General features: G+C 40.5%; 1 pseudogene; it reads left to right on the top strand.

Moving 5' to 3' along the window:
* The first annotated feature begins 460 nt into the window (after window positions 1–460).
* Window positions 461–5778, top strand: LOC115661755 (disease resistance protein RPV1-like; annotated as a pseudogene).
* The last annotated feature ends 8023 nt before the right edge of the window (window positions 5779–13801 follow it).

Genomic DNA, 13801 nt, shown 5'->3' with positions numbered 1-13801 from the left:
AAAAGATACAAATTGAAATTTGAGAAGGACCTTTTGGCATCCTAGGTACAGTATTGTTGGCTCGACGCTGGATTGATTATGAAACAGCAGATTGCTTGAATCAACAGAAGGAAAAAAATATCTCAGGCATCATTGCTAACTGAACTCATCTGTTAACATGTACTTCCTATTCGCTATTTCTGCTTTTTCCAGTGGCTGATGTATTGTTAACGAGTTTTGTACCCCATTTTATGTATTCTTTATCCTTCGTCTGCTATCGTTAATATAGCGGAGTATGAATTGATCCTTACTCGACGGCCCACGCTTTCAGAGACCACACATACTTCCTGCTAATGCCAAGACTTGACATAAGTACTTTATAAAAAAATTTCTTTCGTGCAAACTTAAATTTGTTATCAAATGAATGGGACCCGGAAACTTCTAGTTGACAACCCATTTAGGGATCAATGGAAACTTTTAGGAAATTTCTCGGAAACTTCTTGGATGACTCAAGGTGTTGACTATATTGACTCAGGGAATATTCGAAGACCTATGCCTTTTTCCCTATTCCCATGACGCCCACGACTGAGAGATTATCATATTGAGAACCCATGCTCAGATCCAAGCACACCCAAAGCAAATTTTCCTGAGAGAACGATAGGATTTGATACCTGTGGTGTTTAGAGATCCTACAATGGAGAAAGAGACGAATTCACGGGCATCATCCGGGCCTTCATACGAGGTTTTTCTAAGTTTTCGAGGCCCCGACACCCGTTATGGATTCACCGATTGTCTTTACCACGGCATGGTTGCGGCCGGGATCCTCGTCTTTAGGGATGATGAATCCCTCCGTGTCGGTGAAAGAATTGGTGGCGAACTTCTACAAGCAATTGAGAAGTCCAAGATCTACATTCCCATATTCTCCACAAATTATGCTTCGAGTCATTGGTGCCTCCGGGAGCTCGCATACATGGTTGAGTGCACCTCAGAAATCGAATGGGAACAAAGAGATTCTGCCCATTTTCTTCGACGTGGAACCTGTTGATGTCAAGCTCAAAACAAACTTATACAGACAGACTCTTCCAAGCTCCGGAAGACGTTTTGCACTACTGAAGTAGAGTCATGGGAAAAGGCTCTCATTGAGGTGGGCAAGATAAAGGGATGGAACTTGAAGAAAGATGAAGGGTAAATGTCTTAGACTTTCTTCTGTAGATTTCCTTTTCCTCTCTACTCAGTTTAATTGCGGCATCATTGGTAAAAAATATAGTTCATCCATCTCGTCAATTCTATATAGTTTACACAGCGGTCGTGGCCACTAGCGGCGACAATGGAATTGTCACAGGTGCTATCGCAGCAATAGCTCTGGGCGAAGTCGCAATTACGGTGGTATCGCACCCTACTGATCCTGATTCTCTCTCTCCTCTCACTATTAGTCTATGACACAGTAGCCAGAAACGCTAATAGATCTCCAAGTAGCTCCACAAGCCGCCGGCCAGCAGCAAATCATCCGTCAGTCGCCGCCACATCTTGGTCGTCCGCCCCACCAAGCCGCCAGAAGCCGCTGCCAAGCATCCGGCCCCAACCTTTCTCTCTCTCACTGACTGTGGTAACGCGGATCTGGGCTGGGGACCTCAGGTCTGACGTCACCCAGCCCATATCCGGCGCCACCAAATTATGGTCACCGAAGGCTAGCGACGCCATCCTCGACGGTCGCAAGGCCACGACCCACGTGACGTGGGGGATCCAGGCAAGGCTGAGATGGTGGGGCCACGACCCACATCAATGGGGGGCGGCGGCTGACGGCACTAGAATGTGACGATGACGGCGCAGGGAGTGAGCGATGTCAATGGTGGCAGGGCCCGACAATGATGGTGACTGAAGTTAGGCAGCAAAGAGAGATTGGGAAAAATCAGGATTGTCTAGGCATCTATAATTTTTTGCGTGATTTCCTTAACATGTTAGGGCAACTGAGTTGCTTAGGAAGTTGTTTTACCATTTAGAAGTTATTCCTAACATGGTTGTTATGTTATGGCAGTCAAGGAGATCTGATGCAATCTACAATTCAAACTATCTTGGTTAAGCTGAATGTCAAAAATAAAAATGTGACGGAGCATCTAGTTGGAGTTGGGGATCGTGTAAAAGCCATAATCAGAATGTTGGATGTGGAATTTGATGGTGTCCAATTTCTCAGAATTTACGGAATGGGCGGGATTGGCAAAACAACACTTGCCAAGGTTGTCTTCAACCAACTGTCTTCTCACTTCCAAGGCTGCAGTTTCCTTTCAAACGTCCGAGAGTCATCACAACGACATGGTCTGGTATATTTGCAAAAACAATTGTTATCCAAGTTCCTTGTTTCTCGTTTTATCGACCAAATTCATGACGTTGATGATGGGATCAACATGATTAAGAGAGTACTTTGCAATAAAAAATTTCTCCTTGTTCTTGATGACGTGGATGAGAAAGAGCAACTCCAAAGTCTAGCAGCAAAAGGTAATTGGTTCGGTTCTGGTACTCGAATTATCATAACTACTAGGAACCAAAATGTCCTAACGATTGAGGGAGAAGCCACAAGTGAAGGCCTTGTAAAAAAGTCCGCAATTGTTTCAACTTACGAAGTACAGGAAATGGAATTTGATCATGCTCTTAAGCTTTTCAGTAGGCATGCCTTTAGAAGAGACTCTCCACCAGATCATTATGTCTCCCTTTCAAAAAATGTTGTCTCTACTTTGGGAAAGCTTCCTTTAGCTCTTGAGATTACAGGTTCATTCCTTTCTGGTAAATCCAAAGTAGTTTGGATTGACACTTTGAAGAAGCTACAAAAAGCTCCTCCCACGGAAGTTCAAAAAACATTGATGATAACTTATGAAAGGTTAGATGATGCACAAAAGCAAGTATTTTTGGATATAGCTTGTTTTTTTGTTAATAAGGATAAAACCTACCCTTTCTACATGTGGGATGACTGTGGATACTACCCAGACAATGCCGTTGAAGTCCTCTTTCTCATGTGCTTGATAAAAATCCAAGATGACAATACTTTTTGGATGCATGACCAAGTGCGGGACTTTGGAAGGGAAATTGTCCGTAAAGAAAATTTCAAAAATCCCTGCAAGCGTAGTAGAGTGTGGAATCATCAGGAAGCCCTGAGCATTTTGAAGCGGAAAGAGGTATAAAAGGGAACAACAATTTATTTTCTTGTGAATTGTTGTAGACTATTCTTGCAAAAGGAAAAATTAATCTCTATTAGTGCTTGAAATTGTTTGCTTTTGACCTTCACATGTGGACTTCTTGGTGTTTCCATTGTCAGGGAAGTAGGAAAATAGAAGCACTGTCACTAGGATATCGTGGAGACATTGTGACGCATGATGAAGTTGCTAATTTACAAAACCTGAGGTTCTTTGAAGGGAATGGGGTGTTCCTTGTTGGAGACTTCAATAATCTTCTCTCCAGTTTAAAATGGCTTTCTTGGCAAAGGTGCCCTTTTGAGTTTGTGGCAACAAACTTTCATATGACTAATTTAGTTGTCCTTGACCTTTCATGCGGCGATATTTCGGAGAAATGGATTGGCTGGAACCAAATTAGAGTATGACTCGAATCCCACTCCTTGTATATATATCCCATTTCTTTTGTCTTTTTTTTTTCCATATAGATAGTTTTTAATAAAAACTTTATCAAATTGTGTTGCAGGCGGCCAGTAAACTAAAAGTACTAGATCTCAGCAACTGCATCTACTTAAGGAGAACACCCGATTTGTCTACGTTGGTGTCCTTGGAGAGATTAATTCTTGAAGGCTGTCTCAACTTAATTGAAATTGACCCATCTATTGGTAAATTAAAGCTTCTAACTACTTTGAACATGAATGGATGTGAGTCTCTTGAAGAGTTGCCTGAAAAAATAGGATGTCTAGAAGCTTTGATAGAGATTGTCATGCCTCGCATGGGATATAAATTTAAACTTCCAGAGACGTTTGGTAATTTGAAGTCATTGTTGACCTTGGATGTACATGGGTGGATTAGCAAACTACCATACTCGATTGGAGGGCTGGTGAAACTTAGGCGGTTGAATTTATCTGAGTGTACGGAGATAACGGTACTTCCAGACTCGATTGGGAAATTACAATCATTAATCGAGCTGGATTTGTCATTGACAAGTTTGTGTTGCTTATCTGTTTCAATCGGTGAACTAAAGCAACTGAAAGTACTTAGGATGAACCGCATAAATCAGATAAAGAAATTACCAAGTGCGATCGGCCTAGTGGAGAAGCTTGAAGAGTTAGACACTAGTGGATGTGACCAGTTGACCGGCGAAATCCCTGAAGAAATTGGGAGACTCTCCTATTTGAGGATCCTAGACTTGTCACACACTAAAATATCTAGATTACCTTATTCAATCGGCAATCTAAAGGAACTAAAAGTACTTCGGATGAGCCACATGCATTGGTTAAGAAGCTTACCCCGTGAGATCGGGCTGGTGGAGAAGCTCGAAGAGTTGGATGCTAGTAAATGTTACTTCTTGACCGGCGAAATCCCTGAAGAAATTGGGAAACTGTCTTGTTTGAGGATCCTAGACTTTTCATACACAAATATATTGAGATTACCCACCACAGTGAGTCGTCTCTCTAATCTCCAAACACTTAATCTAGAATCATGTCCTGAACTAGGACAGTTGCCGAAGCTTCCCCCAAATTTGACTTGTCTAAGATGGACCCCTAAGATTGTCCTCAATTATTACAAAGTCGAGCTATGGCGGTGGAAAGAAATAGTATTGTCCTGCACAACCGTGCCTTTCCTCCGCCAGCTCCCATCTAGTTTAAGAGAGTTAGAACTCAGAAATCTGGACATCCAACAGTCATTGGATGTTTCCATTTCTAAAAACTTGTCAACCCTGCGATTGGATAATTGTTTGATTTCGGAATCTTCTGGTGTATTTGGGGCGGAGTTGGAGGTCATCCATCTGCAGAAGTGCGCGTTTGGAAAACTGGACCAATTATTTCTGTTGGTAATGGAGAAATTGAGAAATTTGGAGATGCGTTTGCCTGAGTTCCCCCCAGAAGTACTTGATGTGCGGCACATGAAGAATTTGAAAGAGGTACATTTGCTCGGGTGCAGGTTGTTAGTTGAGATTCGCGGCCTTGAAGAATTGGGATCCATTTGCTTCCTATCGATCGTGGATTGCAATTTCATGAAAAGTGTGTCAGACCTATCGAAATTGAGAAAGCTAAGGAAGCTCAGAGTAGGAGGATGTCCAGAGCTAAGAAGAGTGGAAGGTCTTAACCACTTGGAATCTTTACAGAAGTTGTGGATTCACGATTGCAGTTCATTGGAGAGTTTGGCTGACACCTCAAATCTGGATTTGAAATGTTCCACAATTGAACGTTGCGAGCAGTTGCCCTACCGCGACAGTTATTGTAGATGCTCTGATGGGGATGGTAGGGAACACGACAAGGTATTTTGAGCCGGTTATACGAAATCTGACCCGATGAAAGTCTGGCAAGTGTTGTTGTCCTTTTGTTTTTTCTTTGTTTGTTTCTTTCAAAGGTTTTCCCACGACAAATAGTGGTAACAAATACAGCCCATTGAGATTGAAGGCTCATCTGAAGATGAGGGATATAAAGAGCAAAACGTTGAAAAGCTCGGTTCATGACCACGACCAAGAATGACTTGGTAGAATTCGGTGGCAATCATTCACACCCGTTCTCTTTTTTTCTATCACAAGTAGATATGAATTTCACCTGTGGCGACAATATTTCGCCATTGGTTGGATATGACTTTGACACGATCATAGAGTTTCCGTCCGGCATGTCCTGTCGCAGCATCTACATTTCTTTGCACTTTAATTCCCTCGAATTTTACTCCTTACAGTTTATTTTCCTCATCATTACGTTTCAAAGCTCGGCACACCTTTCACCTGAAAGAGCCCAAAATGAAATCAAGTTTGACACTACTTTCAAGTTGGAACGTTTTCAAGTTAGAACCAGACTGAAAAATCAATCTTTCATTTGCGATCATCTAAAGTAAAATTTCCCGCCATTAAGGGAATTTTCCCCTATAAATATACTAATTCTTTTTTATAAGTGAAAGGACTGGTATAGGTGACTAAGCGCTAGGGACCTCCTCTAAACCTCATCATAAAATGATGTGCACACCCTCTATGGGATTTTCAGATCGAGTCATAACTATTTCAAATCACTTATATCCCACAGGTTTGGAGTGAATGAGCTCGTCACCTTTGATCCCTCAAGATATTTGCCACCAGAAAGTCTCTTCACATGAGACATGTTATATTTAGGCAACGCGCTACAAGCCATTCAGAGGTTTATTCACATCCACTTTGTTTAGTTATCTAATACTGGAAGAGAACGAATGCAAAGGAAGAGAAACAAAATGAAGAGATAAAAGGGAAGGGAAGTTAAAATTACTCCCATGTGTTTAGATGCATCCTGAACACAGAGAGAGAGAGAGAGAGAGAGAGAGAGAGAGAGAGAGAGAGAGAGAGAGAGAGAGAGAGAGAGAGAGAGAGAGAGAGAGAGAGAGAGAGAGAGGGCAGTTTTCTTAATGCGTAGAGAAGTTTAGTGAATAAACTTAATTATCTTTTGTTTAACTAACAATTAAAAAGAAACTAAGGGCAATCTTGCAAAAGAAAAAAGTGCAACATTTGCATTTCTTTCATTTTTCTTCACTTTTGCGAGGAAATAAACAATTTGCTTGCTTGAGGGAAATATGTCCTCTGTTTAAAATCATTCCATCCATTTCCTCCCCAATTTAGACAGCTAAAGAAGGGAAAATTTCCCTAGGTTATTATTACCACGCATTTCCTTTCATTTTTCTCCTTGCAAACACATACTTGACATTCCTAAACCTTTTTTTGGTGCCAATTTAGTCATAAACCTTTTGACATAGTGTCAATTCAGTCATTCTGACTAATTTTGGCTGGATTTTGCTGACATGGACATCGGTCGACCTACGTGGCACCACCGGCGATGACATGGACAACTTTAAATAATGTTTTAATATTTTTTTTATTTTTTAATTACTTTTTTCTGATTTTTTTTCTTTCCTTTTTTTTTTCTTCTTTCTTCCTCCCTTTGCATGTGACCGACCACCAGCCATGGCCGAGCGAGCCGCCCCACCTGGGTGAGGGTCGTCGTCCAGCTTTGACCAGTTACCTCGCTGAGTGCCCTAGCGAGGGCTCGCCTTGGTGCGGGTGATGCTCGGTGACGACACGGCCCTTACGCGAGGCGCGGCGGCCCGCAGAGCGGGGTCAAGCCTCGTGCGGGCGATGCCTAGTGAGGCCGCCCTAGCTTGCGCAAGGGCGAGCCTTGCCTAGTACGAGGCTACCCTCGTGGCCATCCGGCAAGGGCTCAAGCCTCGTGTTGGTCGGCGAGGCTCGACCTTCACTAGATGTGACGAGTGAGCCTCGCCCAACCGCGGCGAGCCTCGCCATCACTTGGATGAGGCCCGCCTCGCCAGTATCCGGCAAGTCGTGCCTCGCCTAGCCCAAAGACGAGGCTAGATGGCAAAAATAAATAAAAATTTTTGAAAAATATTAAAATATTATTAAAAGTTATCCACGTCATCATTGGTGGTCGAGTGCCGACCCGTCCACGTCGATCCGGCAAAATTAGGGCAAGCCTTGCCGCAAAAAATAAAATGTATAGGACTGAATTGACACCAAAAAAGGTTTAGAACTAAATTGGCATTAATGCAAAAGGTTTAAAATTTTTCTAACACTTTTCCCAAAAACTGTTGATCCTGTAAATATCTTTTTTTTTAACAAGGTTTGACCAAATTTTGATTGAATGTTAACCCTGTTAAAATTATGACCAAAGTGTACAATCGGGTTATCCCTTGTAAGAGCTTTCCAGCAACTTACGATTTGCCCAAATCGGGCAGGACGGATGGCCTAATACCCAAAAAAACCTCAAACTTTAGCTTTTGTCCATTTTACCTTCTAAAAACAAAGAATGAAAATAAAAAAATTCAAAAAATTCAAAAAATACCCATAAAAAACCCTAAATTTTATGCTTTGTCCCAATTTTACCCTAAGCCTTTTTTTGCCCCATGAAAAACCTCAAACTTTTGGTCTTGTCCCAATTTTACCGTATAGTCTCAATTTTACTGTAAATTTTTACAGTCTCATAAAAAACTACAAAATTTTACTTGAATCACAAATCGACTCCATTAACCCTCCGTCCAAAATTTGTCGTTGACAACTAAGAGATAGAAATCTCGTAAGCAAAAGCAAGTGTCCAAGCACTCTCCGAGCGAGAGATGGAACATTCGCAAGCATGAGAGATCGATAAGCGCAAAATCTTGAGGGCGATTTTGATGGAGGGTTAATGGAGATCTTTATAAAACAAAAAAATTAGAGTGAAATTGAAACTTGACCTAAAGTTGGGATTTTTTTATGAGATAAAAAAGTTTAGGGTAAATTTTGATACTAAACCTAAGTTGAGGGTTTTTAAAGATTAGAAAAGTTTAGGGTAGAATCGGGTTGTGCCTTGTAAGAGCTTTCCAGCAACGTATGATTTGCCCAAATCAGACAGAAGGATTGCTAGTTATCGTGATTTTCAACTGTAGCCGTCCGATCTCAATGGGGATGGGAAAGTTGCAATTTTCACGAATTAAGTGACAAGATCGTGAAGATTTGGTCATTAGTTTTCCAACTCCTAGAGAATTTCTTTGATTGAAGTTTCCCGAGGATGATATCATGACTTTTTACATTAGCTATTTGTTTCAAGAAAATATTGGCTAGGACCGTCTTACCACGTTATCCATAGCCACCCCATTCGTTGGGTGACGCGTGGCACTATGCGTCTCACTCTTCCTCCTCTCCGTCACTCTCTCTTCCCCCGTTACTATCAACGTTACTAACAGACTCTCTCTCTTCCACTCTACACTTTTCTTGGGTCCCACTATTCACCTTGACTCTCCTCTCTCTCCTCCGTCACCCTCTCACCCAAACTTTTGTGCCCACCACCATTACTCTCCGAGAGAGTCTCTCTCTATCAGCCCCGTTTCACCATCTTCTTCTTCGGCACACATCCATATCCACGCCACCTCCATAATCAACGCACAATGCAGAAGTGGAGCTTTATTTTTCATTTTCCTATTTTTTTCTTTTTTGTGGCCATAACCTCTGCATTGTGCTTGATCTCCAAGCATTTGCGACCTGATTTTTTGTGCACAGGAAGAACAAATGTTGCTAAATCTACACAGACCCCAACAATATCAATTCTCGATACTGCAGTACTGAGATTCTACCTTTAATTGATACAACTCTTTCTCATTTGCTCTCTAATTACAGGCTCACAAGAAAAAAAAAGGAGCAATCTTTTTCATCAACCTCACCAATATGAAGAGAGAGAAAAAAAAAACTAGAAAACAAGAAAAGAATAAACTCCTGAAACAATCGGCAACAGCTACAAAAAGAAGAAGGAAGACAAGCAACTCAATCCATTGGGGTCTAGATCTTGGGATCTTTTTATTCCATCACTTCTGGATCTCTCCTCCTCCTCGTTCCTTTTTTTTTTTGATTTCCTTTACTAGCTCTCTCACTACGGCATTAATCAATCAATCAATAAGCTTCAATGAACAAAGATGATCTCCTGCCGTGATCGAAGTTCTAGGCATAGCTCATTGAATCACACTGATAGATCTATGGGAGGTAGACGAAGAAGAAGAGGAGAAAAGTGTAGAGTGGAAGAGAGAGAGTTGATCAGTAACGCTAACAATAACGGGGAAGAGAGAGTGACGGAGAGGAGAAAGAGTGGGACCCATAGTGTCACACGTCGCCCAACGAATGGGGTGGCTATGGATGACGTGGCAAGACCATCCTAGCCAATATTTTCTCGCTCTGTTTCGGGCTTGATTCGCAGAAATGCACAATCCCAACTACATAGTGGTGGCGGGCCACTATGCGACGCGTGGTCTAGCTCTGGCCCTCGATCGTGCAGTCTTGGCTCTACAAGAACTGGGTGCGATGGTACGAGGCCCATCCCAACCTGATTTTCCCTAGTTAAATAAAAAAAAATTGACGGTCACAAAGTTTTTTTTTAATCTTTGCTTAGGTAATTTGCATTCCTCGAGTAGCTTTAGGCTGTGTTTGGTTCAACTTTGAGAAGATGTAAAGTCATTTCCCCGAGGATCTTTGAATGAAGATGTATTTGCTAAAAGTAAATAGCGTTTGAATAATTGATTTTGGTATATGTTTTATAAAACAACTCTGAAGTACAAAAAGAAAGAGGAGAGGGCAGGCAATTGGGCGACTAGAGGCAAAGAGGATTAGGGGAGTTTGGACGGCGACCATAGGCTAGCATTCGCAATGACTAGAGGCGATCATCTGCTAGGCGAGCTTTGACTGGCGGCCCTCATCATAGCAGATCTCGTTGCAACCCTTGTTGAAGCTCAGCGAAAGCACCAAGCGATGAATTCAGCTCAAGCAAGGGCCTTCGCCAAGGTTGCGACCCCAAGCGAGGGCCGCTGAGGTCACATGACCTCAAGCTTCCTAGATTTAGCCTTTCGACAGTTGAGTTTCCCATATTTGGCCCTCCGACGATTGGTGCGACCCCACTGGAGTTGATCCCGAGGTCGCGTGACCTTGGGCGAGCCAGATCTAGACTTCGGCGTTGCATGAGCTAGGCACCGGATCTAGACTTTGGCGACACGCGAGCTAGGCAACTTGTCAAAGAGGCCACGCAACCCCAGGGAATGTCATGCCGATATCGTGAACCCTAGGCGACTCATTGCTGGCGTCCATCCAACTTCTTCAATACACATCCATGAAGTTTAGATCTGCAGAGAGAAGATGACCAGTTGCGAAGACGAGACTAGAATATGAAAATATTAGTGGGGGCACTTTTGCAAAAAACAAAGTTCATTAACCTTGGAAGTTGCCTTCCAAAAATGATAAAAGCCCAAGGCGGTTTCTTGGGCTTTCAACTTTGCCAATGCTAACATTTCTCCAAAGTGGTCCACAAAAAATTCACCAAACGCCCTAACTTTTTTCTTAAATGACTTAAGTGGGCCAAAATCCCCTTGAGAAAACTGAACTAAACGCATCATTATTCCCCTTTTGCTTTCAAAATTACACCATGAATAGGGCCTCAGTCCATTTATTTTGATCATGGTAAATTCATTCCTCTCTCTCTCTCATCTTAGCTTGAATGCGCGTTCCCATCTTTTCTCTTTAATCAGTAGGAAGCCAGGTTGTAAGCAAAGCTCTTTTAGGAAAAAAATTTCGTCTTAGTAATGACTTGGCTACGCTACTGAAATAAAGACTAGTTTTTATATAAATTATGTCGATATTCTGCCAAAAGTATCATAGTTATTTATTTGGATACCTCTATTATATAAAGCCATATGCCAACCAAAGAGAAAGAGACCTCGAGAGTCATCAGTCCGTAAATCGCGGTTCCACACATGGGATTATTTTCACTGCCTATTTCAAAAATACTCAAAATAATATAATATAACCTACTCCGTCATTTTTCTCGAAATCAACATTCATTTATGGAAGGCATGAATTATGGAATCGTGTATTCACATGTTTTATTTGAATAGCATGCTGATTTAATTTAAATAGTTGATTAGATATGAATTTCGAAAATACTCAAAATAATATAATAAAATCTTTTTTTGTTTTAGGTTTTCTCCCGGACAAATATTGGTGATAAAGCTAAGAATATGAACAAGGCTCGCTCACATGATGCTGAAACTTTGTCCAATTTTGATCAGCTTTTGAACAAAAGTACTTACTTGATTGATACCTGTCAATGTTTTTTTTTTTCCTTCTTTTTTGTAATTATATATGAATTTCCCATTTATTACCTATCTTGGGCATAATGATAGTTTATGGCTGATTATGATGAGTCATTTTTATCAAAATGTTTTGCATTACGACAGAAAGTTTAAATATGTACACACATATTGTATCGGAATTCATTTTATGCATAATCCTGTTTCATAATGAAACAAAATAAAGATCGTAGTATAAAAACAAGAAGTTGTTCAATGTATCATAAAAGATTTTTAAAGAAAGTCACTTTTCATGCCAATAGGCATGCAGCCCTGCTGGTAAAGGGATTGAGGATTGGGGACGCTAATATCACAGATGCGGGGTTTGACTCCTACGCTCAACAAGAGATAGAACAAAAAACCAGAGAGTGAGGAGAGTTAGAGATAGGACAAATAAAAAAATATATAAACAAAGTCAATTTTCAGACAGAGATGGTTTTCTCCTCATCAACTCCCTATTCATATATTTCCTGATTTTTCTATTTTCTTTTTGGCCAAAAGCGAGTTTGCTTCCCTAGAAAAGACAGGCAACACTTCAAGATTCCATTATGATAAGATCAAAGATTTGTAATTACTAAAGATGACATATATTTATAATTAAATCAAAGTGCTATTACGTTCCCAACAAGTTTGCACTCGTAGAAAAGATTAACTTTGTCTTAATACCCTTCTTAATATTCACCAACCGGTGAAGATGATATGCTTGGCTCTCCGTGAAGCTTCCTGTGATTCCAAAGCTCAAGCTTCAATTAGAATAATAATTTACAATAAGTTTCCTTATTTATTGAGAAAGCACCATGTAGAAGTAGCAAAGTTTAATTTAATTATGTTGTGGAAATCAATCTCTATCCCATCTTAAAGAGTAAAGCTATCAAGCAATTCTTTCTTAATTCAAGATTATCTCTAACCCCTCTTTCCCTTTTCATCATGTCTAAATGTTGAAACCCACAAGGAACCTCTTTAGTTTTATTTAACTCAAGTGGTGGAAAATTGCAATTATAAATATCCAGGAAGGGGGATCAGCTTCCAAGATCATGGCACATTGCTTCACGAAAAGCACAAATGGGGGATCAACGTTTATCCTAACACATTATTAGCCACTCATTTATATGTGTTTTGAGTGATACATGACATGATTTAAGAAGTTGATCAAGTCAAATTCGTCTTAAAATAATCTATTAATTATCTCCTCTGATACTAAATCGAATCGTATTGGCCCCAATTAATATATAAGGAGCTTGGGATACACATTATTCAAGACTAATGAACAAATCAATTAAGGAGAAAGGATAACATATTTCAGAATATACAAATGTTGACACTTAAATCAGTATATATATATACACACACGCAATTTTTTAAAATTCCACTAATATCTCGAAATTGGTTAGGGAAACCTCACCACATAGCAGGTGCTGAAGCTCTGACTGGGGTCGCTCCGCCTATTTAGTTGTATACACTTGGCGAGCTGTCAGGCTGCATTCCTTATTTTAACGTGTCAGCGTCCGCATGCCCAATCCCCCTAATTCCCTCTAAATCGTTTTTTTTTTCACAGGAGGGTGGAATACCCTTTAGGTGTTTTACGTCCAAGGCATGCCGAGATTTGCACGAGGCCTCATACAAAGCAATTTTACCTCATGCTTAGGAGGGATAAAATATTTATACACAAGTATTTTTAATTAAATATATCTAAATTTATAAAATGCTACAAAGTGTAATTGACGAAACAGCTAGGCCATTTTCATCATGAAAAAGCACACTCATACGCAATTAATAAAACTAGGGATTTTAAATTATGATTTAGGAAATCTTCATCAAACTTATTTTGAAATTCAAATAATATCTCAAAATTTGATTGGGTTCCAATAGGTAAAGAGAAAAGACAATATAGATTGGTCCAATAATTCCAAGTACTGGTGTCATGAGGTTGACCGGCATAAAAGTCAACGCCCTGAAGACACGTCGGCAAAGAGAAAATAATAAAAAAAAAACAGTCAGCTTCTGAATTATCATTCTTTGCTCATTTG

Source organism: Syzygium oleosum, unplaced genomic scaffold, assembly GCF_021117445.2.
Source record: "Syzygium oleosum isolate NSW1041296 unplaced genomic scaffold, Sole_v2.1 Sole_v2.03, whole genome shotgun sequence".
NCBI lineage: Eukaryota > Viridiplantae > Streptophyta > Magnoliopsida > Myrtales > Myrtaceae > Syzygium > Syzygium oleosum.
Note: the sequence above shows the minus strand (reverse complement) of the source record. Positions and strands in the feature narration are given on the sequence as shown.